Source organism: Triturus cristatus, chromosome 10 (genome assembly GCF_964204655.1).
Source record: "Triturus cristatus chromosome 10, aTriCri1.1, whole genome shotgun sequence".
Lineage (NCBI taxonomy): Eukaryota > Metazoa > Chordata > Amphibia > Caudata > Salamandridae > Triturus > Triturus cristatus.
Window position 1 is genome coordinate 854,308,492 of NC_140593.1, and position 25,229 is coordinate 854,333,720.

A 25,229-nucleotide genomic window follows, 5' to 3' on the forward strand; every position below is an offset into this window, starting at 1 on the left:
TTAAAAATTGACTTATGCAGGCATCGACAGACAAATATCTGATGCCTAAATGCCAGCAAGTACAGCTTGGGAAAGCATCACCTGGGACACACACAGACTAAGCATGAAGGCAGAAAAAGTATGGTGATCCATGTTTCTTATGAGGTTCAAAATATTTTGTGCAACAATGCGGCGAGTGTAATGAGAAATAGTCAGGCATTGTGAGTTTTGAGTAGGATTCGTATGTTTACCTCTGAAAAAGGGCTCGTCCGGGATTTGAACCCGGGACCTCTTGCACCCTAAGCGAGAATCATACCCCTAGACCAACGAGCCGAGGCACACAAGAGTGGCCTTTTGCACCGGCTCCGGGGGTTATTGGCAGCGAGTTAGTGAATGCTTCACCCAAAGCAAGCAACTGCACATGCTGCTCTCTTCTGCAATATGGTTGCTGTCTTTTCCATGGCCGTCATCGAACAAGAAATGAAAATGCCTCTATCCTTCAGACATTTTGTTTGTTCTAGGTGTATGCTCTCGGTGAGGTCAATAAAACCATTTCTGCTCTCATGCCTTGCTTTCATGAAGTAGGCCCAACCTTCAGTACACAAGGACGTGCAAACGAATAGCGCAAACTATTGTCACTTCTCTTTTTGAGCTGTTACTGATGCCCCTGGAGAACAGTACGTCACGCTGGTGAGGGATAGACAGCTTCCATTATCTCAGCTTTCCTATAAGTTGAGAGAGTAAATGCAAACTGTGTGAAAAACAGAAAGCTGCTGTTTCTGCCCGGTCTCGAACCAGGGACCTTTCGCGTGTAAAGCGAACGTGATAACCACTACACTACAGAAACAGACACGCTTGCAGGAATCTTCTTGGCATGTAGTGGGCTGGAATGCACAGACCAAGGGCCAATGTCCATGAAGCTCAAAGTTGGACCCTCCTTACCCGATCTCTTTCTTTGGAAGAAAGGAACGAGGACCACTTTTATTCCAAAAGGCGATTTTAAAACCATACCTGAAACCACACTAGAAAAACACTTTGCATTTAATTTTCCTACACTGATGGTCCACCCCAGAAAAGCAGTTGCAAAGAAGTCCGGCACTGAAATTCTATACGCCAAAAGTGGGAAATAGCGTAGAGGGAAAGGAACTTTCTCACCATACACGGCATCTTATAGCATTGAAAAGAAGAAATGGCCCTATATAATAAGCAGCCTAAAAATAATTCCACAGCATGGGCTCGTCCGGGATTTGAACCCGGGACCTCTCGCACCCGAAGCGAGAATCATACCCCTAGACCAACGAGCCTGATTCCCCAGTCGGCATTTTATGCAATTTCTGATGCGTCTTTCAGAAACAAAGCAGGGCTATTTGGCTGCTCTCTCTCTATGTGAACCACACAAAGTCATGTTTTCTCTCAAGGTGTTGTTTTTTTCACTCTTGCAAGGAAGGGATCAGTCGATATCCTAGCTGCCAGAGAACAGAAAAAAGACGCTGATGACAACTGCAGGCACTTTCTGGCACTTATACTCCTCTGCAATTCCTGGACACTTGCCCCATAGACTTCCACCCCAGATGCAAGGGAGGGCCTGCCAATTCTTGCTCCTAAGACAGAGGCATTTGATTCTTGGATTCAAACACGCTCACTCAGCGCTCGATCAGGCTCGATCAGGCGAGATTTATATGAGTGGCTCGCAGGACTGAAACACTAACCTTCGGAGCCCCAGGGTGGCTGAATTCCCAGGATGGCCATTTTTGGGCAAGTCACCTCCTTTCCTCCTGCCTCAATCTAGAATTGGCTGCAAATCACAAGATAGAGTTCAATGTCCGTGTGTACTGCCTACTCCCAGCTACCTCTCTGTCTTCCTTATGTAAATTAAAATTCGCAAGGGGGGACCAATGACAATCTGCTCCTCCCACATAACCAGGAAGCCCTGTTGAACATGTCTGCCTGTGTTGTTGCAGGGACAGTGCCTTCTCCGCCCAAAAGGTGGCAGGAGAGCCTCACAACAAAGATGGGATCAACTGCTTAATGAGAAACCAGCACGGCAGTTTGTGTGATGGAGTGCAAATTTAACAGAAGGTGTGCCTGAGGTGTCCCTTCCAGGAATACATGGAATTGTGATTGAGGGCCCAGCCTGATCGTTGGTGGATTTCTCGTCATATGTTACAGGTCCGTGCAAAGATTGTGGTGTGTGGGGAATGCACTGCAAAAAACAGGACGATTTAAGGGTGTAAAAGAAACCTGTCAGAAGTGGGATTTGAACCCATGCCTCCATGAGGAGACCAGAAGTCTCAGTTGCACTGAAGATCAAGCTCTCTTGAGTCTGGCGCCTTAGACCACTCGGCCATCCTGACAGCCCTGGGTGTGCACAGATCTGACTCTTCTGACTGCACCTGCCAATGTTTGCACTTACAACGTTCACAGCAATGTCACAAGTGTAAAGACCCCACAATACAACATGGCATGACAAAAAAAAGCTAGGCACAAGAGCGACCACTGATGGATGCGGATTACTTTGTTTCGTCTTGCAAAAGTAAAGGAAGTTTCCCACGGCTCGCTGGGTTCAAGGACCGCCTCTTCTTAAGCTTGCATTGAGATGATAAGGTTTTAGAGGGTGCACATAAAAGCAGCTCATACACAGTGTTTCTGCCCGGTCTCGAACCGGGGACCTTTCGCGTGTTAGGCGAACGTGATGACCACTACACTACAGAAACTCACTTGCTGTGTTTTACTGTTAGAGCAAGGTTCCTCTCAAGGATTCTCTCTACTTCTATTCTGCTGTATCAGCAGCCACTCAGAAAGCGAGGAGCAAGTGTGAAAACTGCAGAGATATCAGCCAACATGCTTGCAATTAGACGTATTAAAAATTGACTTATGCAGGCATCGACAGACAAATATCTGATGCCTAAATGCCAGCAAGTACAGCTTGGGAAAGCATCACCTGGGACACACACAGACTAAGCATGAAGGCAGAAAAAGCAGGGTGATCCATGTTTCTTATGAGGTTCAAAATATTTTGTGCAACAATGCGGCGAGTGTAATGAGAAATAGTCAGGCATTGTGAGTTTTGAGTAGGATTCGTATGTTTTCCTCTGAAAAAGGGCTCGTCCGGGATTTGAACCCGGGACCTCTCGCACCCTAAGCGTGAATCATACCCCTAGACCTACGAGCCGAGGCACACAAGAGTCGCCTTTCGCACCGGCTCCGGGGGTTATTGGCAGCGAGTTAGTGAATGCTTCACCCAAAGCAAGCAACTGCACATGCTGCTCTCTTCTGCAATATGGTTGCTGTCTTTTCCATGGCCGTCATCGAACAAGAAATGAAAATGCCTCTATCCTTCAGACATTTTGTTTGTTCTAGGTGTATGCTCTCGGTGAGGTCAATAAAACCATTTCTGCTCTCATGCCTTGCTTTCATGAAGTAGGCCCAACCTTAAGTACACAAGGACGTGCAAACGAATAGCGCAAACTATCGTCACTTCTCTTTTTGAGCTGTCACTGATGCCCCTGGAGCACAGTACGTCACGCTGGTGAGGGATAGACAGCTTCCATTATCTCAGCTTTCCTATAAGTTGAGAGAGTAAATGCAAACTGTGTGAAAAACAGAAAGCTGCTGTTTCTGCCCGGTCTCGAACCCGGGACCTTTTGCGTGTAAAGCGAACGTGATAACCACTACACTACAGAAACAGACACGCTTGCAGGAATCTTCTTGGCATGTAGTGGGCTGGAATGCACAGACCAAGGGCCAATGTCCATGAAGCTCAAAGTTGGACCCTCCTTACCCGATCTCTTTCTTTGGAAGAAAGGAACGAGGACCACTTTTATTCCAAAAGGCGATTTTAAAACCATACCTGAAACCATACTAGAAAAACACTTTGCATTTAATTTTCCTACACTGATGGTCCACCCCAGAAAAGCAGTTGCAAAGAAGTCCGGCACTGAAATTCTATACGTCAAAAGTGGGAAATAGCGTAGAGGGAAAGGAACTTTCTCACCATACACGGCGTCTTATAGCATTGAAAAGAAGAAATGGCCCTATATAATAAGCAGCCTAAAAATAATTCCACAGCATGGGCTCGGTCGGGATTTGAACCAGGGACCTCTCGCACCCGAAGCGAGAATCATACCCCTAGACCAACGAGCCTGATTCCCCAGTCGGCATTTTAAGCAATTTCTGATGCGTCTTTCAGAAACAAAGCAGGGCTATTTGGCTGCACTCTCTCTATGTGAACCACACAAAGTCATGTTTTCTCTCAAGGTGTTGTTTTTTTCACTCTTGCAAGGAAGGGATCAGTCGATATCCTAGCTGCCAGAGAGCAGAAAAAAGGCGCTGATGAGAACTGCAGGCACTTTCTGGCACTTGTACTCCTCTGCAAGTCCTGGACACTTGCCCCATAGACTTCCACCCCAGATGCAAGGGAGGGCCTGCCAATTCTTGCTCCTAAGACAGAGGCATTTGATTCTTGGATTCAAACACGCTCACTCAGCGCTCGATCAGGCGAGATTTATATGAGTGGCTCGCAGGACTGAAACACTAACCTGGGAGCCCCAGGGTGGCTGAATTCACAGGATGGCCATTTTTGGGCAAGTCACCTCCTTTCCTCCTGCCTCAATCTAGAATTGGCTGCAAATCACAAGATAAAGTTCAATGTCCGTGTGTACTGCCTACTCCCAGCTACCTCTCTGTCTTCCTTATGTAAATTAAAATTCGCAAGGGGGGACCAATGACAATCTGCTCCTCCCACATAACCAGGAAGCCCTGTTGAACATGTCTGCCTGTGTTGTTGCAGGGACAGTGCCTTCTCCGCCCAAAAGGTGGCAGGAGAGCCTCACAACAAAGATGGGATCAACCGCTTAATGAGAAACCAGCACGGCAGTTTGTGTGATGGAGTGCAAATTTAACGGAAGGTGTGCCTGAGGTGTCCCTTCCAGGAATACATGGAATTGTGATTGAGGGCCCAGCCTGATCGTTGGTGGATTTCTCGTCATATGTTACAGGTCCGTGCAAAGATTGTGGTGTGTGGGGAATGCACTGCAAAAAACAGGACGATTTAAGGGTGTAAAAGAAACCTGTCAGAAGTGGGATTTGAACCCACGCCTCCATGAGGAGACCAGAAGTCTCAGTTGCACTGAAGATCAAGCTCTCTTGAGTCTGGCGCCTTAGACCACTCGGCCATCCTGACAGCCCTGGGTGCACAGATCTGACTCTTCTGACTGCACCTGCCAATGTTTGCACTTACAACGTTCACGGCAATGTCACAAGTGTAAAGACCCCACAATACAACATGGCATGACAAAAAAAAAGCTAGGCACAAGAGCGACCACTGATGGATGCGGATTACTTTGTTTCGTCTTGCAAAAGTAAAGGAAGTTTCCCACGGTTCGCTGGGTTCAAGGACCGCTTCTTAAGCTTGCATTGAGATAATAAGGTTTTAGAGGGTGCACATAAAAGCAGCTCATGCACAGTGTTTCTGCCCGGTCTCGAACCGGGGACCTTTCGCGTGTTAGGCGAACGTGATGACCACTACACTACAGAAACTCACTTGCTGTGTTTTACTGTTAGAGCAAGGTTCCTCTCAAGCATTCTCTCCTCTTCTATTCTGCTGTATCAGCAGCCACTCAGAAAGCGAGGAGCAAGTGTGAAAACTGCAGAGATATCAGCCAACATGCTTGCAATTAGACGTATTAAAAATTGACTTATGCAGGCATCGACAGACAAATATCTGATGCCTAAATGCCAGCAAGTACAGCTTGGGAAAGCATCACCTGGGACACACACAGACTAAGCATGAAGGCAGAAAAAGCATGGTGATCCATGTTTCTTATGAGGTTCAAAATATTTTGTGCAACAATGCAGCGAGTGTAATGAGAAATAGTCAGGCATTGTGAGTTTTGAGTAGGATTCGTATGTTTTCCTCTGAAAAAGGGCTCGTCCGGGATTTGAACCCGGGACCTCTCGCACCCTAAGCGTGAATCATACCCCTAGACCAACGAGCCGAGGCACACAAGAGTCGCCTTTCGCACCGGCTCTGGGGGTAATTGGCAGCGAGTTAGTGAATGCTTCACCCAAAGCAAGCAACTGCACATGCTGCTCTCTTCTGCAATATGGTTGCTGTCTTTTCCATGGCCGTCATCGAACAAGAAATGAAAATGCCTCTATCCTTCAGACATTTTGTTTGTTCTAGGTGTATGCTCTCGGTGAGGTCAATAAATCCATTTCTGCTCTCATGCCTTGCTTTCATGAAGTAGGCCCAACCTTCAGTACACAAGGACGTGCAAACGAATAGCGCAAACTATCGTCACTTCTCTTTTTGAGCTGTCACTGATGCCCCTGGAGCACAGTACGTCACGCTGGTGAGGGATAGACAGCTTCCATTATCTCAGCTTTCCTATAAGTTGAGAGAGTAAATGCAAACTGACTGAAAAACAGAAAGCTGCTGTTTCTGCCCGGTCTCGAACCAGGGACCTTTCGCGTGTAAAGCGAACGTGATAACCACTACACTACAGAAACAGACACGCTTGCAGGAATCTTCTTGGCATGTAGTGGGCTGGAATGCACAGACCAAGGGCCAATGTCCATGAAGCTCAAAGTTGGACCCTCTTTACCCGATCTCTTTCTTTGGAAGAAAGGAACGAGGACCACTTTTATTCCAAAAGGCGATTTTAAAACCATACCTGAAACCACACTAGAAAAACACTTTGCATTTAATTTTCCTACACTGATAGTCCACCCCAGAAAAGCAGTTGCAAAGAAGTCCGGCACTGAAATTCTATACGTCAAAAGTGGGAAATAGCGTAGAGGGAAAGGAACTTTCTCACCATACACGGCGTCTTATAGCATTGAAAAGAAGAAATGGCCCTATATAATAAGCAGCCTAAAAATAATTCTACAGCATGGGCTCGTCTGGGATTTGAACCCGGGACCTCTCGCACCCGAAGCGAGAATCAAACCCCTAGACCAACGAGCCTGATTCCCCAGTCAGTATTTTAAGCAATTTCTGATGCGTCTTTCAGAAACAAAGCAGGGCTATTTGGCTGCTCTCTCTCTATGTGAACCACAAAAAGTCATGTTTTCTCTCAAGGTGTTGTTTTTTTCACTCTTGCAAGGAAGGGATCAGTCGATATCCTAGCTGCCAGAGAGCAGAAAAAAGGCGCTGATGAGAACTGCAGGCACTTTCTGGCACTTGTACTCCTCTGCAAGTCCTGGACACTTGCCCCATAGACTTCCACCCCAGATGCAAGGGAGGGCCTGCCAATTCTTGCTCCTAAGACAGAGGCATTTGATTCTTGGATTCAAACACGCTCACTCAGCGCTCGATCAGGCTCGATCAGGCGAGATTTATATGAGTGGCTCGCAGGACTGAAACACTAACCTGGGAGCCCCAGGGTGGCTGAATTCCCAGGATGGCCATTTTTGGGCAAGTCATCTCCTTTCCTCCTGCCTCAATCTAGAATTGGCTGCAAATCACAAGATAGAGTTCAATGTCCGTGTGTACTGCCTACTCCCAGCTACCTCTCTGTCTTCCTTATGTGAATTAAAATTCGCAAGGGGGGACCAATGACAATCTGCTCCTCCCACATAACCAGGAAGCCCTGTTGAACATGTCTGCCTGTGTTGTTGCAGGGACAGGGCCTTCTCCGCCCAAAAGGTGGCAGGTGAGCCTCACAACAAAGATGGGATCAACTGCTTAATGAGAAACCAGCACAGCAGTTTGTGTGATGGAGTGCAAATTTAACAGAAGGTGTGCCTGAGGTGTCCCTTCCAGGAATACATGGAATTGTGATTGAGGGCCCAGCCTGATCGTTGGTGGATTTCTCGTCATATGTTACAGGTCCGTGCAAAGATTGTGGTGTGTGGGGAATGCACTGCAAAAAACAGGACGATTTAAGGGTGTAAAAGAAACCTGTCAGAAGTGGGATTTGAACCCACGCCTCCATGAGGAGACCAGAAGTCTCAGTTGCACTGAAGATCAAGCTCTCTTGAGTCTGGCGCCTTAGACCACTCGGCCATCCTGACAGCCCTGGGTGTGCACAGATCTGACTCTTCTGACTGCACCTGCCAATGTTTGCACTTACAACGTTCACAGCAATGTCACAAGTGTAAAGACCCCACAATACAACATGGCATGACAAAAAAAAAGCTAGGCACAAGAGCGACCACTGATGGATGCGGATTACTTTGTTTCGTCTTGCAAAAGTAAAGGAAGTTTCCCACGGCTCGCTGGGTTCAAGGATCGCCTCTTCTTAAGCTTGCATTGAGATAATAAGGTTTAAGAGGGTGCACATAAAAGCAGCTCATGCACAGTGTTTCTGCCCGGTCTCGAACCAGGGACCTTTCGCGTGTTAGGCAAACGTGATGACCACTACACTACAGAAACTCACTTGCTTTGTTTTACTGTTAGAGCAAGGTTCCTCTCAAGGATTCTCTCTACTTCTATTCTGCTGTATCAGCAGCCACTCAGAAAGCGAGGAGCAAGTGTGAAAACTGCAGAGATATCAGCCAACATGCTTGCAATTAGACGTATTAAAAATTGACTTATGCAGGCATCGACAGACAAATATCTGATGCCTAAATGCCAGCAAGTACAGCTTGGGAAAGCATCACCTGGGACACACACAGACTAAGCATGAAGGCAGAAAAAGCATGGTGATCCATGTTTCTTATGAGGTTCAAAATATTTTGTGCAACAATGCGGCGAGTGTAATGAGAAATAGTCAAGCATTGTGAATTTTGAGTAGGATTCGTATGTTTACCTCTGAAAAAGGGCTCTTGTGGGATTTGAACCCGGGACCTCTCGCACCCTAAGCGAGAATCATGCCCCTAGACCAACGAACCGAGGAACACAAGAGTCGCCTTTCGCACCGGCTCCGGGGGTTATTGGCAGCGAGTTAGTGAATGCTTCACCCAAAGCAAGCAACTGCACATGCTGCTCTCTTCTGCAATATGGTTGCTGTCTTTTCCATGGCTGTCATCGAACAAGAAATGAAAATGCCTCTATCCTTCAGACATTTTGTTTGTTCTAGGTGTATGCTCTCGGTGAGGTCAATAAAACCATTTCTGCTCTCATGCCTTGCTTTCATGAAGTAGGCCCAACCTTCAGTACACAAGGACGTGCAAACGAATAGCGCAAACTATCGTCACTTCTCTTTTTGAGCTGTCACTGATGCCCCTGGAGCACAGTACGTCACGCTGGTGAGGGATAGACAGCTTCCATTATCTCAGCTTTCCTATAAGTTGAGAGAGTAAATGCAAACTGTGTGAAAAACAGAAAGCTGCTGTTTCTGCCCGGTCTCGAACCAGGGACCTTTTGCGTGTAAAGCGAACATGATAACCACTACACTACAGAAACAGACACGCTTGCAGGAATCTTCTTGGCATGTAGTGGGCTGGAATGCACAGACCAAGGGCCAATGTCCATGAAGCTCAAAGTTGGACCCTCCTTACCCGATCTCTTTCTTTGGAAGAAAGGAACGAGGACCACTTTTATTCCAAAAGGCGATTTTAAAACCATACCTGAAACCATACTAGAAAAACACTTTGCATTTAATTTTCCTACACTGATGGTCCACCCCAGAAAAGCAGTTGCAAAGAAGTCCGGCACTGAAATTCTATACGTCAAAAGTGGGAAATAGCGTAGAGGGAAAGGAACTTTCTCACCATACACGGCGTCTTATAGCATTGAAAAGAAGAAATGGCCCTATATAATAAGCAGCCTAAAAATAATTCCACAGCATGGGCTCGGTCGGGATTTGAACCAGGGACCTCTCGCACCCGAAGCGAGAATCATACCCCTAGACCAACGAGCCTGATTCCCCAGTCAGCATTTTAAGCAATTTCTGATGCGTCTTTCAGAAACAAAGCAGGGCTATTTGGCTGCACTCTCTCTATGTGAACCACACAAAGTCATGTTTTCTCTCAAGGTGTTGTTTTTTTCACTCTTGCAAGGAAGGGATCAGTCGATATCCTAGCTGCCAGAGAGCAGAAAAAAGGCGCTGATGAGAACTGCAGGCACTTTCTGGCACTTGTACTCCTCTGCAAGTCCTGGACACTTGCCCCATAGACTTCCACCCCAGATGCAAGGGAGGGCCTGCCAATTCTTGCTCCTAAGACAGAGGCATTTGATTCTTGGATTCAAACACGCTCACTCAGCGCTCGATCAGGCTCGATCAGGCGAGATTTATATGAGTGGCTCGCAGGACTGAAACACTAACCTGGGAGCCCCAGGGTGGCTGAATTCCCAGGATGGCCATTTTTGGGCAAGTCACCTCCTTTCCTCCTGCCTCAATCTAGAATTGGCTGCAAATCACAAGATAAAGTTCAATGTCCGTGTGTACTGCCTACTCCCAGCTACCTCTCTGTCTTCCTTATGTAAATTAAAATTTGCAAGGGGGGACCAATGACAATCTGCTCCTCCCACATAACCAGGAAGCCCTGTTGAACATGTCTGCCTGTGTTGTTGCAGGGACAGTGCCTTCTCCGCCCAAAAGGTGGCAGGAGAGCCTCACAACAAAGATGGGATCAACCGCTTAATGAGAAACCAGCACGGCAGTTTGTGTGATGGAGTGCAAATTTAACGGAAGGTGTGCCTGAGGTGTCCCTTCCAGGAATACATGGAATTGTGATTGAGGGCCCAGCCTGATCGTTGGTGGATTTCTCGTCATATGTTACAGGTCCGTGCAAAGATTGTGGTGTGTGGGGAATGCACTGCAAAAAACAGGACGATTTAAGGGTGTAAAAGAAACCTGTCAGAAGTGGGATTTGAACCCACGCCTCCATGAGGAGACCAGAAGTTTCATTTGCACTGAAGATCAAGCTCTCTTGAGTCTGGCGCCTTAGACCACTCGGCCATCCTGACAGCCCTGGGTGTGCACAGATCTGACTCTTCTGACTGCACCTGCCAATGTTTGCACTTACAACGTTCACGGCAATGTCACAAGTGTAAAGACCCCACAATACAACATGGCATGACAAAAAAAAAGCTAGGCACAAGAGCGACCACTGATGGATGCGGATTACTTTGTTTCGTCTTGCAAAAGTAAAGGAAGTTTCCCACGGCTCGCTGGGTTCAAGGACCGCTTCTTAAGCTTGCATTGAGATAATAAGGTTTTAGAGGGTGCACATAAAAGCAGCTCATGCACAGTGTTTCTGCCCGGTCTCGAACCGGGGACCTTTCGCGTGTTAGGCGAACGTGATGACCACTACACTACAGAAACTCACTTGCTGTGTTTTACTGTTAGAGCAAGGTTCCTCTCAAGCATTCTCTCTACTTCTATTCTGCTGTATCAGCAGCCACTCAGAAAGCGAGGAGCAAGTGTGAAAACTGCAGAGATATCAGCCAACATGCTTGCAATTAGACGTATTAAAAATTGACTTATGCAGGCATCGACAGACAAATATCTGATGCCTAAATGCCAGCAAGTACAGCTTGGGAAAGCATCACCTGGGACACACACAGACTAAGCATGAAGGCAGAAAAAGCATGGTGATCCATGTTTCTTATGAGGTTCAAAATATTTTGTGCAACAATGCGGCGAGTGTAATGAGAAATAGTCAGGCATTGTGAGTTTTGAGTAGGATTCGTATGTTTTCCTCTGAAAAAGGGCTCGTCCGGGATTTGAACCCGGGACCTCTCGCACCCTAAGCGTGAATCATACCCCTAGACCAACGAGCCGAGGCACACAAGAGTCGCCTTTCGCACCGGCTCTGGGGGTAATTGGCAGCGAGTTAGTGAATGCTTCACCCAAAGCAAGCAACTGCACATGCTGCTCTCTTCTGCAATATGGTTGCTGTCTTTTCCATGGCCGTCATCGAACAAGAAATGAAAATGCCTCTATCCTTCAGACATTTTGTTTGTTCTAGGTGTATGCTCTCGGTGAGGTCAATAAAACCATTTCTGCTCTCATGCCTTGCTTTCATGAAGTAGGCCCAACCTTCAGTACACAAGGACGTGCAAACGAATAGCGCAAACTATCGTCACTTCTCTTTTTGAGCTGTCACTGATGCCCCTGGAGCACAGTACGTCACGCTGGTGAGGGATAGACAGCTTCCATTATCTCAGCTTTCCTATAAGTTGAGAGAGTAAATGCAAACTGACTGAAAAACAGAAAGCTGCTGTTTCTGCCCGGTCTCGAACCAGGGACCTTTCGCGTGTAAAGCAAACGTGATAACCACTACACTACAGAAACAGACACGCTTGCAGGAATCTTCTTGGCATGCAGTGGGCTGGAATGCACAGACCAAGGGCCAATGTCCATGAAGCTCAAAGTTGGACCCTCCTTACCCGATGTCTTTCTTTGGAAGAAAGGAACAAGGACCACTTTTATTCCAAAAGGCGATTTTAAAACCATACCTGAAACCATACTAGAAAAACACTTTGCATTTAATTTTCCTACACTGATGGTCCACCCCAGAAAAGCAGTTGCAAAGAAGTCCGGCACTGAAATTCTATACGTCAAAAGTGGGAAATAGCGTAGAGGGAAAGGAACTTTCTCACCATACACGGCGTCTTATAGCATTGAAAAGAAGAAATGGCCCTATATAATAAGCAGCCTAAAAATAATTCCACAGCATGGGCTCGTCCGGGATTTGAACCCGGGACCTCTCGCACCCGAAGCGAGAATCATACCCCTAGACCAACGAGCCTGATTCCCCAGTCGGCATTTTAAGCAATTTCTGATGCGTCTTTCAGAAACAAAGCAGGGCTATTTGGCTGCTCTCTCTCCATGTGAACCACAAAAAGTCATGTTTTCTCTCAAGGTGTTGTTTTTTTCACTCTTGCAAGGAAGGGATCAGTCGATATCCTAGCTGCCAGAGAGCAGAAAAAAGGCGCTGATGAGAACTGCAGGCACTTTCTGGCACTTGTACTCCTCTGCAAGTCCTGGACACTTGCCCCATAGACTTCCACCCCAGATGCAAGGGAGGGCCTGCCAATTCTTGCTCCTAAGACAGAGGCATTTGATTCTTGGATTCAAACACGCTCACTCAGCGCTCGATCAGGCTCGATCAGGCGAGATTTATATGAGTGGCTCGCAGGACTGAAACACTAACCTGGGAGCCCCAGGGTGGCTGAATTCCCAGGATGGCCATTTTTGGGCAAGTCACCTCCTTTCCTCCTGCCTCAATCTAGAATTGGCTGCAAATCACAAGATAGAGTTCAATGTCCGTGTGTACTGCCTACTCCCAGCTACCTCTCTGTCTTCCTTATGTAAATTAAAATTCGCAAGGGGGGACCAATGACAATCTGCTCCTCCCACATAACCAGGAAGCCCTGTTGAACATGTCTGCCTGTGTTGTTGCAGGGACAGGGCCTTCTCCGCCCAAAAGGTGGCAGGAGAGCCTCACAACAAAGATGGGATCAACTGCTTAATGAGAAACCAGCACAGCAGTTTGTGTGATGGAGTGCAAATTTAACAGAAGGTGTGCCTGAGGTGTCCCTTCCAGGAATACATGGAATTGTGATTGAGGGCCCAGCCTGATCGTTGGTGGATTTCTCGTCATATGTTACAGGTCCGAGCAAAGATTGTGGTGTGTGGGGAATGCACTGCAAAAACAGGACGATTTAAGGGTGTAAAAGAAACCTGTCAGAAGTGGGATTTGAACCCACGCCTCCATGAGGAGACCAGAAGTCTCAGTTGCACTGAAGATCAAGCTCTCTTGAGTCTGGCGCCTTAGACCACTCGGCCATCCTGACAGCCCTGGGTGTGCACAGATCTGACTCTTCTGACTGCACCTGCCAATGTTTGCACTTACAACGTTCACAGCAATGTCACAAGTGTAAAGACCCCACAATACAACATGGCATGACAAAAAAAAAGCTAGGCACAAGAGCGACCACTGATGGATGCGGATTACTTTGTTTCGTCTTGCAAAAGTAAAGGAAGTTTCCCACGGCTCGCTGGGTTCAAGGACCGCCTCTTCTTAAGCTTGCATTGAGATAATAAGGTTTTAGAGGGTGCACATAAAAGCAGCTCATGAACAGTGTTTCTGCCCGGTCTCGAACCGGGGACCTTTCGCGTGGTAGGCAAACGTGATGACCACTACACTACAGAAACTCACTTGCTGTGTTTTACTGTTAGAGCAAGGTTCCTCTCAAGGATTCTCTCTACTTCTATTCTGCTGTATCAGCAGCCACTCAGAAAGCGAGGAGCAAGTGTGAAAACTGCAGAGATATCAGCCAACATGCTTGCAATTAGACGTATTAAAAATTGACTTATGCAGGCATCGACAGACAAATATCTGATGCCTAAATGCCAGCAAGTACAGCTTGGGAAAGCATCACCTGGGACACACACAGACTAAGCATGAAGGCAGAAAAAGCATGGTGATCCATGTTTCTTATGAGGTTCAAAATATTTTGTGCAACAATGCGGCGAGTGTAATGAGAAATAGTCAAGCATTGTGAATTTTGAGTAGGATTCGTATGTTTACCTCTGAAAAAGGGCTCATCCGGGATTTGAACCCGGGACCTCTCGCACCCTAAGCGAGAATCATACCCCTAGACAAACGAACCGAGGCACACAAGAGTCGCCTTTCGCACCGGCTCCGGGGGTTATTGGCAGCGAGTTAGTGAATGCTTCACCCAAAGCAAGCAACTGCACATGCTGCTCTCTTCTGCAATATGGTTGCTGTCTTTCCATGGCCGTCATCGAACAAGAAATGAAAATGCCTCTATCCTGCAGACATTTTGTTTGTTCTAGGTGTATGCTCTCGGTGAGGTCAATAAAACCATTTCTGCTCTCATGCCTTGCTTTCATGAAGTAGGCCCAACCTTCAGTACACAAGGACGTGCAAACGAATAGCGCAAACTATCGTCACTTCTCTTTTTGAGCTGTCACTGATGCCCCTGGAGCACAGTACGTCACGCTGGTGAGGGATAGACAGCTTCCATTATCTCAGCTTTCCTATAAGTTGAGAGATTAAATGCAAACTGTGTGAAAAACAGAAAGCTGCTGTTTCTGCCCGGTCTCGAACCAGGGACCTTTCGCGTGTAAAGCGAACGTGATAACCACTACACTACAGAAACAGACACGCTTGCAGGAATCTTCTTGGCATGTAGTGGGCTGGAATGCACAGACCAAGGGCCAATGTCCATGAAGCTCAAAGTTGGACCCTCCTTACCCGATCTCTTTCTTTGGAAGAAAGGAACGAGGACCACTTTTATTCCAAAAGGCGATTTTAAAACCATACCTGAAACCACACTAGAAAAACACTTTGCATTTAATTTTCCTACACTGATGGTCCACCCCAGAAAAGCAGTTGCAAAGAAGTCCGGCACTGAAATTCTATACGCCAAAAGTGGGAAATAGCGTAGAGGGAAAGGAACTTTCTCACCATACACGGCGTCTTATAGCATTGAAAAGAAGAAATGGCCCTATATAATAAGCAGCCTAAAAACAATTCCACAGCATGGGCTCGTCCGGGATTTGAACCCGGGACCTCTCGCACCCGAAGCGAGAATCATACCCCTAGACCAACGAGCCTGATTCTCCAGTCGGCATTTTAAGCAATTTCTGATGCGTCTTTCAGAAACAAAGCAGGGCTATTTGGCTGCTCTCTCTCTATGTGAACCACAAAAAGTCATGTTTTCTCTCAAGGTGTTGTTTTTTTCACTCTTGCAAGGAAGGGATCAGTCGATATCCTAGCTGCCAGAGAGCAGAAAAAAGGCGCTGATGAGAACTGCAGGCACTTTCTGGCACTTGTACTCCTCTGCAAGTCCTGGACACTTGCCCCATAGACTTCCACCCCAGATGCAAGGGAGGGCCTGCCAATTCTTGCTCCTAAGACAGAGGCATTTGATTCTTGGATTCAAACACGCTCACTCAGCGCTCGATCAGGCTCGATCAGGCGAGGTTTATATGAGTGGCTCGCAGGACTGAAACACTAACCTGGGAGCCCCAGGGTGGCTGAATTCCCAGGATGGCCATTTTTGGGCAAGTCACCTCCTTTCCTCCTGCCTCAATCTAGAATTGGCTGCAAATCACAAGATAGAGTTCAATGTCCGTGTGTACTGCCTACTCCCAGCTACCTCTCTGTCTTCCTTATGTAAATTAAAATTCGCAAGGGGGGACCAATGACAATCTGCTCCTCCCACATAACCAGGAAGCCCTGTTGAACATGTCTGCCTGTGTTGTTGCAGGGACAGTGCCTTCTCCGCCCAAAAGGTGGCAGGAGAGCCTCACAACAAAGATGGGATCAACTGCTTAATGAGAAACCAGCACGGCAGTTTGTGTGATGGAGTGCAAATTTAACAGAAGGTGTGCCTGAGGTGTCCCTTCCAGGAATACATGGAATTGTGATTGAGGGCCCAGCCTGATCGTTGGTGGATTTCTCGTCATATGTTACAGGTCCGTGCAAAGATTGTGGTGTGTGGGGAATGCACTGCAAAAAACAGGACGATTTAAGGGTGTAAAAGAAACCTGTCAGAAGTGGGATTTGAACCCACGCCTCCATGAGGAGACCAGAAGTCTCAGTTGCACTGAAGATCAAGCTCTCTTGAGTCTGGCGCCTTAGACCACTCGGCCATCCTGACAGCCCTGGGAATGCACAGATCTGACTCTTCTGACTGCACCTACCAATGTTTGCACTTACAACGTTCACAGCAATGTCACAAGTGTAAAGACCCCACAATACAACATGGCATGACAAAAAAAAAGCTAGGCACAAGAGCGACCACTGATGGATGCGGATTACTTTGTTTCGTCTTGCAAAAGTAAAGGAAGTTTCCCACGGCTCGCTGGGTTCAAGGACCGCCTCTTCTTAAGCTTGCATTGAGATAATAAGGTTTTAGAGGGTGCACATAATAGCAGCTCATGCACAGTGTTTCTGCCCGGTCTCGAACCGGGGACCTTTCGCGTGTTAGGCGAACGTGATGACCACTACAATACAGAAACTCACTTGCTGTGTTTTACTGTTAGAGCAAGGTTCCTCTCAAGGATTCTCTCTACTTCTATTCTGCTGTATCAGCAGCCACTCAGAAAGCGAGGAGCAAGTGTGAAAACTGCAGAGATATCAGCCAACATGCTTGCAATTAGACGTATTAAAAATTGACTTATGCAGGCATCGACAGACAAATATCTGATGCCTAAATGCCAGGAAGTACAGCTTGGGAAAGCATCACCTGGGACACACACAGACTAAGCATGAAGGCAGAAAAAGCATGGTGATCCATGTTTCTTATGAGGTTCAAAATATTTTGTGCAACAATGCGGCGAGTGTAATGAGAAATAGTCAAGCATTGTGAATTTTGAGTAGGATTCGTATGTTTACCTCTGAAAAAGGGCTCGTCCGGGATTTGAACCCGGGACCTCTCGCACCCTAAGCGAGAATCATACCCCTAGACCAACGAACCAAGGCGCACAAGAGTCGCCTTTCGCACCGGCTCCGGGGGTTATTGGCAGCGAGTTAGTGAATGCTTCACCCAAAGCAAGCAACTGCACATGCTGCTCTCTTCTGCAATATGGTTGCTGTCTTTTCCATGGCCGTCATCGAACAAGAAATGAAAATGCCTCTATCCTTCAGACATTTTGTTTGTTCTAGGTGTATGCTCTCGGTGAGGTCAATAAAACCATTTCTGCTCTCATGCCTTGCTTTCATGAAGTAGGCCCAACCTTCAGTACACAAGGACGTGCAAACGAATAGCGCAAACTATCGTCACTTCTCTTTTTGAGCTGTCACTGATGCCCCTGGAGCACAGTACGTCACGCTGGTGAGGGATAGACAGCTTCCATTATCTCAGCTTTCCTATAAGTTGAGAGAGTAAATGCAAACTGTGTGAAAAACAGAAAGCTGCTGTTTCTGCCCGGTCTCGAACCAGGGACCTTTCGCGTGTAAAGCGAACGTGATAACCACTACACTACAGAAACAGACACGCTTTCAGGAATCTTCTTGGCATGTAGTGGGCTGGAATGCACAGACCAAGGGCCAATGTCCATGAAGCTCAAAGTTGGACCCTCCTTACCCGATCTCTTTCTTTGGAAGAAAGGAACGAGGACCACTTTTATTCCAAAAGGCGATTTTAAAACCATACCTGAAACCATACTAGAAAAACACTTTGCATTTAATTTTCCTACACTGATGGTCCACCCCAGAAAAGCAGTTGCAAAGAAGTCCGGCACTGAAATTCTATACGTCAAAAGTGGGAAATAGCGTAGAGGGAAAGGAACTTTCTCACCATACACGGCGTCTTATAGCATTGAAAAGAAGAAATGGCCCTATATAATAAGCAGCCTAAAAATAATTCCACAGCATGGGCTCGGTCGGGATTTGAACCAGGGACCTCTCGCACCCGAAGCGAGAATCATACCCCTAGACCAACGAGCCTGATTCCCCAGTCGGCATTTTAAGCAATTTCTGATGCGTCTTTCAGAAACAAAGCAGGGCTATTTGGCTGCACTCTCTCTATGTGAACCACACAAAGTCATGTTTTCTCTCAAGGTGTTGTTTTTTTCACTCTTGCAAGGAAGGGATCAGTCGATATCCTAGCTGCCAGAGAGCAGAAAAAAGGCGCTGATGAGAACTGCAGGCACTTTCTGGCACTTGTACTCCTCTGCAAGTCCTGGACACTTGCCCCATAGACTTCCACCCCAGATGCAAGGGAGGGCCTGCCAATTCTTGCTCCTAAGACAGAGGCATTTGATTCTTGGATTCAAACACGCTCACTCAGCGCTCGATCAGGCGAGATTTATATGAGTGGCTCGCAGGACTGAAACACTAACCTGGGAGCCCCAGGGTGGCTGAATTCCCAGGATGGCCATTTTTGGGCAAGTCACCTCCTTTCCTCCTGCCTCAATCTAGAATTGGCTGCAAATCACAAGATAAAGTTCAATGTCCGTGTGTACTGCCTACTCCCAGCTACCTCTCTGTCTTCCTTATGTAAATTAAAATTCGCAAGGGGGGACCAATGACAATCTGCTCCTCCCACATAACCAGGAAGCCCTGTTGAACATGTCTGCCTGTGTTGTTGCAGGGACAGTGCCTTCTCCGCCCAAAAGGTGGCAGGAGAGCCTCACAACAAAGATGGGATCAACCGCTTAATGAGAAACCAGCACGGCAGTTTGTGTGATGGAGTGCAAATTTAACGGAAGGTGTGCCTGAGGTGTCCCTTCCAGGAATACATGGAATTGTGATTGAGGGCCCAGCCTGATCGTTGGTGGATTTCTCGTCATATGTTACAGGTCCGTGCAAAGATTGTGATGTGTGGGGAATGCACTGCAAAAAACAGGACGATTTAAGGGTGTAAAAGAAACCTGTCAGAAGTGGGATTTGAACCCACGCCTCCATGAGGAGGCCAGAAGTCTCATTTGCACTGAAGATCAAGCTCTCTTGAGTCTGGCGCCTTAGACCACTCGGCCATCCTGACAGCCCTGGGTGTGCACAGATCTGACTCTTCTGACTGCACCTGCCAATGTTTGCACTTACAACGTTCACGGCAATGTCACAAGTGTAAAGACCCCACAATACAACATGGCATGACAAAAAAAAAGCTAGGCACAAGAGCGACCACTGATGGATGCGGATTACTTTGTTTCGTCTTGCAAAAGTAAAGGAAGTTTCCCACGGCTCGCTGGGTTCAAGGATCGCTTCTTAAGCTTGCATTGAGATAATAAGGTTTTAGAGGGTGCACATAAAAGCAGCTCATGCACAGTGTTTCTGCCCGGTCTCGAACCGGGGACCTTTCGCGTGTTAGGCGAACGTGATGACCACTACACTACAGAAACTCACTTGCTGTGTTTTACTGTTAGAGCAAGGTTCCTCTCAAGCATTCTCTCTACTTCTATTCTGCGGTATCAGCAGCCACTCAGAAAGCGAGGAGCAAGTGTGAAAACTGCAGAGATATCAGCCAACATGCTTGCAATTAGACGTATTAAAAATTGACTTATGCAGGCATCGACAGACAAATATCTGATGCCTAAATGCCAGCAAGTACAGCTTGGGAAAGCATCACCTGGGACACACACAGACTAAGCATGAAGGCAGAAAAAGCATGGTGATCCATGTTTCTTATGAGGTTCAAAATATTTTGTGCAACAATGCGGCGAGTGTAATGAGAAATAGTCAGGCATTGTGAGTTTTGAGTAGGATTCGTATGTTTTCCTCTGAAAAAGGGCTCGTCCGGGATTTGAACCCGGGACCTCTCGCACCCTAAGCGTGAATCATACCCCTAGACCAACGAGTCGAGGCACACAAGAGTCGCCTTTCGCACCGGCTCTGGGGGTAATTGGCAGCGAGTTAGTGAATGCTTCACCCAAAGCAAGCAACTGCACATGCTGCTCTCTTCTGCAATATGGTTGCTGTCTTTTCCATGGCCGTCATCGAACAAGAAATGAAAATGCCTCTATCCTTCAGACATTTTGTTTGTTCTAGGTGTATGCTCTCGGTGAGGTCAATAAATCCATTTCTGCTCTCATGCCTTGCTTTCATGAAGTAGGCCCAACCTTCAGTACACAAGGACGTGCAAACGAATAGCGCAAACTATCGTCACTTCTCTTTTTGAGCTGTCACTGATGCCCCTGGAGCACAGTACGTCACGCTGGTGAGGGATAGACAGCTTCCATTATCTCAGCTTTCCTATAAGTTGAGAGAGTAAATGCAAACTGACTGAAAAACAGAAAGCTGCTGTTTCTGCCCGGTCTCGAACCAGGGACCTTTCGCGTGTAAAGCGAACGTGATAACCACTACACTACAGAATCAGACACGCTTGCAGGAATCTTCTTGGCATGTAGTGGGCTGGAATGCACAGACCAAGGGCCAATGTCCATGAAGCTCAAAGTTGGACCCTCCTTACCCGATCTCTTTCTTTGGAAGAAAGGAACGAGGACCACTTTTATTCCAAAAGGCGATTTTAAAACCATACCTAAAACCACACTAGAAAAACACTTTGCATTTAATTTTCCTACACTGATAGTCCACCCCAGAAAAGCAGTTGCAAAGAAGTCCGGCACTGAAATTCTATACGTCAAAAGTGGGAAATAGCGTAGAGGGAAAGGAACTTTCTCACCATACACGGCGTCTTATAGCATTGAAAAGAAGAAATGGCCCTATATAATAAGCAGCCTAAAAATAATTCTACAGCATGGGCTCGTCCGGGATTTGAACCCGGGACCTCTCGCACCCGAAGCGAGAATCAAACCCCTAGACTAACGAGCCTGATTCCCCAGTCGGCATTTTAAGCAATTTCTGATGCGTCTTTCAGAAACAAAGCAGGGCTATTTGGCTGCTCTCTCTCTATGTGAACCACAAAAAGTCATGTTTTCTCTCAAGGTGTTGTTTTTTTCACTCTTGCAAGGAAGGGATCAGTCGATATCCTAGCTGCCAGAGAGCAGAAAAAAGGCGCTGATGAGAACTGCAGGCACTTTCTGGCACTTGTACTCCTCTGCAAGTCCTGGACACTTGCCCCATAGACTTCCACCCCAGATGCAAGGGAGGGCCTGCCAATTCTTGCTCCTAAGACAGAGGCATTTGATTCTTGGATTCAAACACGCTCACTCAGCGCTCGATCAGGCTCGATCAGGCGAGATTTATATGAGTGGCTCGCAGGACTGAAACACTAACCTGGGAGCCCCAGGGTGGCTGAATTCCCAGGATGGCCATTTTTGGGCAAGTCACCTCCTTTCCTCCTGCCTCAATCTAGAATTGGCTGCAAATCACAAGATAGAGTTCAATGTCCGTGTGTACTGCCTACTCCCAGCTACCTCTCTGTCTTCCTTATGTAAATTAAAATTCGCAAGGGGTGACCAATGACAATCTGCTCCTCCCACATAACCAGGAAGCCCTGTTGAACATGTCTGCCTGTGTTGTTGCAGGGACAGGGCCTTCTCCGCCCAAAAGGTGGCAGGAGAGCCTCACAACAAAGATGGGATCAACTGCTTAATGAGAAACCAGCACAGCAGTTTGTGTGATGGAGTGCAAATTTAACAGAAGGTGTGCCTGAGGTGTCCCTTCCAGGAATACATGGAATTGTGATTGAGGGCCCAGCCTGATCGTTGGTGGATTTCTCGTCATATGTTACAGGTCCGTGCAAAGATTGTGGTGTGTGGGGAATGCACTGCAAAAAACAGGACGATTTAAGGGTGTAAAAGAAACCTGTCAGAAGTGGGATTTGAACCCACGCCTCCATGAGGAGACCAGAAGTCTCAGTTGCACTGAAGATCAAGCTCTCTTGAGTCTGGCGCCTTAGACCACTCGGCCATCCTGACAGCCCTGGATGTGCACAGATCTGACTCTTCTGACTGCACCTGCCAATGTTTGCACTTACAACGTTCACAGCAATGTCACAAGTGTAAAGACCCCACAATACAACATGGCATGACAAAAAAAAAGCTAGGCACAAGAGCGACCACTGATGGATGCGGATTACTTTGTTTCGTCTTGCAAAAGTAAAGGAAGTTTCCCATGGCTCGCTGGGTTCAAGGACCGCCTCTTCTTAAGCTTGCATTGAGATAATAAGGTTTTAGAGGGTGCACATAAAAGCAGCTCATGCACAGTGTTTCTGCCTGGTCTCGAACCGGGGACCTTTCGCGTGTTAGGCGAACATGATGACCACTACACTACAGAAACGCACTTGCTGTGTTTTACTGTTAGAGCAAGGTTCCTCTCAAGGATTCTCTCTACTTCTATTCTGCTGTATCAGCAGCCACTCAGAAAGCGAGGAGCAAGTGTGAAAACTGCAGAGATATCAGCCAACATGCTTGCAATTAGACGTATTAAAAATTGACTTATGCAGGCATCGACAGACAAATATCTGATGCCTAAATGCCAGCAAGTACAGCTTGGGAAGCATCACCTGGGACACACACAGACTAAGCATGAAGGCAGAAAAAGCATGGTGATCCATGTTTCTTATGAGGTTCAAAATATTTTGTGCAACAATGCGGCGAGTGTAATGAGAAATAGTCAGGCATTGTGAGTTTTGAGTAGGATTCGTATGTTTTCCTCTGAAAAAGGGCTCTTGCGGGATTTGAACCCGGGACCTCTCGCACCCTAAGCGTGAATCATACCCCTAGACCAACGAGCCGAGGCACACAAGAGTCGCCTTTCGCACCGGCTCCGGGGGTTATTGGCAGCGAGTTAGTGAATGCTTCACCCAAAGCAAGCAACTGCACATGCTACTCTCTTCTGCAATATGGTTGCTGTCTTTTCCATGGCCGTCATCGAACAAGAAATGAAAATGCCTCTATCCTTCAGACATTTTGTTTGTTCTAGGTGTATGCTCTCGGTGAGGTCAATAAAACCATTTCTGCTCTCATGCCTTGCTTTCATGAAGTAGGCCCAACCTTCAGTACACAAGGACGTGCAAACGAATAGCGCAAACTATCGTCACTTCTCTTTTTGAGCTGTCACTGATGCCCCTGGAGCACAGTACGTCACGCTGGTGAGGGATAGACAGCTTCCATTATCTCAGCTTTCCTATAAGTTGAGAGAGTAAATGCAAACTGACTGAAAAACAGAAAGCTGCTGTTTCTGCCCGGTCTCGAACCAGGGACCTTTCGCGTGTAAAGCAAACGTGATAACCACTACACTACAGAAACAGACACGCTTGCAGGAATCTTCTTGGCATGCAGTGGGCTGGAATGCACAGACCAAGGGCCAATGTCCATGAAGCTCAAAGTTGGACCCTCCTTACCCGATGTCTTTCTTTGGAAGAAAGGAACAAGGACCACTTTTATTCCAAAAGGCGATTTTAAAACCATACCTGAAACCATACTAGAAAAACACTTTGCATTTAATTTTCCTACACTGATGGTCCACCCCAGAAAAGCAGTTGCAAAGAAGTCCGGCACTGAAATTCTATACGTCAAAAGTGGGAAATAGCGTAGAGGGAAAGGAACTTTCTCACCATACACGGCGTCTTATAGCATTGAAAAGAAGAAATGGCCCTATATAATAAGCAGCCTAAAAATAATTCCACAGCATGGGCTCGTCCGGGATTTGAACCCAGGACCTCTCGCACCCGAAGCGAGAATCATACCCCTAGACCAACGAGCCTGATTCCCCAGTCGGCATTTTAAGCAATTTCTGATGCGTCTTTCAGAAACAAAGCAGGGCTATTTGGCTGCTCTCTCTCCATGTGAACCACAAAAAGTCATGTTTTCTCTCAAGGTGTTGTTTTTTTCACTCTTGCAAGGAAGGGATCAGTCGATATCCTAGCTGCCAGAGAGCAGAAAAAAGGCGCTGATGAGAACTGCAGGCACTTTCTGGCACTTGTACTCCTCTGCAAGTCCTGGACACTTGCCCCATAGACTTCCACCCCAGATGCAAGGGAGGGCCTGCCAATTCTTGCTCCTAAGACAGAGGCATTTGATTCTTGGATTCAAACACGCTCACTCAGCGCTCGATCAGGCTCGATCAGGCGAGATTTATATGAGTGGCTCGCAGGACTGAAACACTAACCTGGGAGCCCCAGGGTGGCTGAATTCCCAGGATGGCCATTTTTGGGCAAGTCACCTCCTTTCCTCCTGCCTCAATCTAGAATTGGCTGCAAATCACAAGATAGAGTTCAATGTCCGTGTGTACTGCCTACTCCCAGCTACCTCTCTGTCTTCCTTATGTAAATTAAAATTCGCAAGGGGGGACCAATGACAATCTGCTCCTCCCACATAACCAGGAAGCCCTGTTGAACATGTCTGCCTGTGTTGTTGCAGGGACAGGGCCTTCTCCGCCCAAAAGGTGGCAGGAGAGCCTCACAACAAAGATGGGATCAACTGCTTAATGAGAAACCAGCACAGCAGTTTGTGTGATGGAGTGCAAATTTAACAGAAGGTGTGCCTGAGGTGTCCCTTCCAGGAATACATGGAATTGTGATTGAGGGCCCAGCCTGATCGTTGGTGGATTTCTCGTCATATGTTACAGGTCCGAGCAAAGATTGTGGTGTGTGGGGAATGCACTGCAAAAAACAGGACGATTTAAGGGTGTAAAAGAAACCTGTCAGAAGTGGGATTTGAACCCACGCCTCCATGAGGAGACCAGAAGTCTCAGTTGCACTGAAGATCAAGCTCTCTTGAGTCTGGCGCCTTAGACCACTCGGCCATCCTGACAGCCCTGGGTGTGCACAGATCTGACTCTTCTGACTGCACCTGCCAATGTTTGCACTTACAACGTTCACAGCAATGTCACAAGTGTAAAGACCCCACAATACAACATGGCATGACAAAAAAAAAGCTAGGCACAAGAGCGACCACTGATGGATGCGGATTACTTTGTTTCGTCTTGCAAAAGTAAAGGAAGTTTCCCACGGCTCGCTGGGTTCAAGGACC

At 47.1% G+C, this 25,229-nt stretch overlaps 24 non-coding genes across 24 annotated transcripts; all 24 read right to left on the bottom strand.

Moving 5' to 3' along the window:
• Positions 1–753: 753 nt before the first annotated feature.
• Positions 754–826, bottom strand: TRNAV-UAC (transfer RNA valine (anticodon UAC)). The gene has a single exon. It is a non-coding gene; the product is annotated as a tRNA-Val (tRNA).
• Positions 827–1,211: 385 nt separating this feature from the next.
• On the bottom strand, positions 1,212–1,283 carry TRNAP-CGG (transfer RNA proline (anticodon CGG)). The gene has a single exon. It is a non-coding gene; the product is annotated as a tRNA-Pro (tRNA).
• Positions 1,284–2,620: 1,337 nt separating this feature from the next.
• On the bottom strand, positions 2,621–2,693 carry TRNAV-AAC (transfer RNA valine (anticodon AAC)). The gene has a single exon. It is a non-coding gene; the product is annotated as a tRNA-Val (tRNA).
• Positions 2,694–5,049: 2,356 nt separating this feature from the next.
• TRNAL-CAA (transfer RNA leucine (anticodon CAA)) lies at positions 5,050–5,161 on the bottom strand. The gene is made up of 2 exons: positions 5,124–5,161; positions 5,050–5,095 (listed from the first exon to the last, which is right to left on the bottom strand). It is a non-coding gene; the product is annotated as a tRNA-Leu (tRNA).
• Positions 5,162–5,444: 283 nt separating this feature from the next.
• On the bottom strand, positions 5,445–5,517 carry TRNAV-AAC (transfer RNA valine (anticodon AAC)). The gene has a single exon. It is a non-coding gene; the product is annotated as a tRNA-Val (tRNA).
• Positions 5,518–6,416: 899 nt separating this feature from the next.
• TRNAV-UAC (transfer RNA valine (anticodon UAC)) lies at positions 6,417–6,489 on the bottom strand. Its single transcript has one exon. It is a non-coding gene; the product is annotated as a tRNA-Val (tRNA).
• Positions 6,490–7,883: 1,394 nt separating this feature from the next.
• On the bottom strand, positions 7,884–7,995 carry TRNAL-CAA (transfer RNA leucine (anticodon CAA)). The gene is made up of 2 exons: positions 7,958–7,995; positions 7,884–7,929 (listed from the first exon to the last, which is right to left on the bottom strand). It is a non-coding gene; the product is annotated as a tRNA-Leu (tRNA).
• A 288-nt stretch (positions 7,996–8,283) lies between these two features.
• On the bottom strand, positions 8,284–8,356 carry TRNAV-AAC (transfer RNA valine (anticodon AAC)). Its single transcript has one exon. It is a non-coding gene; the product is annotated as a tRNA-Val (tRNA).
• A 2,366-nt stretch (positions 8,357–10,722) lies between these two features.
• TRNAL-CAA (transfer RNA leucine (anticodon CAA)) lies at positions 10,723–10,834 on the bottom strand. The gene is made up of 2 exons: positions 10,797–10,834; positions 10,723–10,768 (listed from the first exon to the last, which is right to left on the bottom strand). It is a non-coding gene; the product is annotated as a tRNA-Leu (tRNA).
• A 285-nt stretch (positions 10,835–11,119) lies between these two features.
• On the bottom strand, positions 11,120–11,192 carry TRNAV-AAC (transfer RNA valine (anticodon AAC)). The gene has a single exon. It is a non-coding gene; the product is annotated as a tRNA-Val (tRNA).
• An 899-nt stretch (positions 11,193–12,091) lies between these two features.
• On the bottom strand, positions 12,092–12,164 carry TRNAV-UAC (transfer RNA valine (anticodon UAC)). The gene has a single exon. It is a non-coding gene; the product is annotated as a tRNA-Val (tRNA).
• A 385-nt stretch (positions 12,165–12,549) lies between these two features.
• Positions 12,550–12,621, bottom strand: TRNAP-CGG (transfer RNA proline (anticodon CGG)). Its single transcript has one exon. It is a non-coding gene; the product is annotated as a tRNA-Pro (tRNA).
• Positions 12,622–13,557: 936 nt separating this feature from the next.
• On the bottom strand, positions 13,558–13,669 carry TRNAL-CAA (transfer RNA leucine (anticodon CAA)). The gene is made up of 2 exons: positions 13,632–13,669; positions 13,558–13,603 (listed from the first exon to the last, which is right to left on the bottom strand). It is a non-coding gene; the product is annotated as a tRNA-Leu (tRNA).
• Positions 13,670–13,957: 288 nt separating this feature from the next.
• TRNAG-ACC (transfer RNA glycine (anticodon ACC)) lies at positions 13,958–14,030 on the bottom strand. The gene has a single exon. It is a non-coding gene; the product is annotated as a tRNA-Gly (tRNA).
• Positions 14,031–14,928: 898 nt separating this feature from the next.
• On the bottom strand, positions 14,929–15,001 carry TRNAV-UAC (transfer RNA valine (anticodon UAC)). The gene has a single exon. It is a non-coding gene; the product is annotated as a tRNA-Val (tRNA).
• Positions 15,002–15,386: 385 nt separating this feature from the next.
• Positions 15,387–15,458, bottom strand: TRNAP-CGG (transfer RNA proline (anticodon CGG)). Its single transcript has one exon. It is a non-coding gene; the product is annotated as a tRNA-Pro (tRNA).
• A 937-nt stretch (positions 15,459–16,395) lies between these two features.
• Positions 16,396–16,507, bottom strand: TRNAL-CAA (transfer RNA leucine (anticodon CAA)). The gene is made up of 2 exons: positions 16,470–16,507; positions 16,396–16,441 (listed from the first exon to the last, which is right to left on the bottom strand). It is a non-coding gene; the product is annotated as a tRNA-Leu (tRNA).
• Positions 16,508–17,767: 1,260 nt separating this feature from the next.
• TRNAV-UAC (transfer RNA valine (anticodon UAC)) lies at positions 17,768–17,840 on the bottom strand. The gene has a single exon. It is a non-coding gene; the product is annotated as a tRNA-Val (tRNA).
• Positions 17,841–19,621: 1,781 nt separating this feature from the next.
• On the bottom strand, positions 19,622–19,694 carry TRNAV-AAC (transfer RNA valine (anticodon AAC)). Its single transcript has one exon. It is a non-coding gene; the product is annotated as a tRNA-Val (tRNA).
• Positions 19,695–21,051: 1,357 nt separating this feature from the next.
• On the bottom strand, positions 21,052–21,123 carry TRNAP-CGG (transfer RNA proline (anticodon CGG)). Its single transcript has one exon. It is a non-coding gene; the product is annotated as a tRNA-Pro (tRNA).
• A 937-nt stretch (positions 21,124–22,060) lies between these two features.
• Positions 22,061–22,172, bottom strand: TRNAL-CAA (transfer RNA leucine (anticodon CAA)). Its single transcript has 2 exons — positions 22,135–22,172; positions 22,061–22,106 (listed from the first exon to the last, which is right to left on the bottom strand). It is a non-coding gene; the product is annotated as a tRNA-Leu (tRNA).
• Positions 22,173–23,431: 1,259 nt separating this feature from the next.
• On the bottom strand, positions 23,432–23,504 carry TRNAV-UAC (transfer RNA valine (anticodon UAC)). The gene has a single exon. It is a non-coding gene; the product is annotated as a tRNA-Val (tRNA).
• A 385-nt stretch (positions 23,505–23,889) lies between these two features.
• On the bottom strand, positions 23,890–23,961 carry TRNAP-CGG (transfer RNA proline (anticodon CGG)). The gene has a single exon. It is a non-coding gene; the product is annotated as a tRNA-Pro (tRNA).
• A 937-nt stretch (positions 23,962–24,898) lies between these two features.
• Positions 24,899–25,010, bottom strand: TRNAL-CAA (transfer RNA leucine (anticodon CAA)). The gene is made up of 2 exons: positions 24,973–25,010; positions 24,899–24,944 (listed from the first exon to the last, which is right to left on the bottom strand). It is a non-coding gene; the product is annotated as a tRNA-Leu (tRNA).
• Positions 25,011–25,229: the final 219 nt, after the last annotated feature.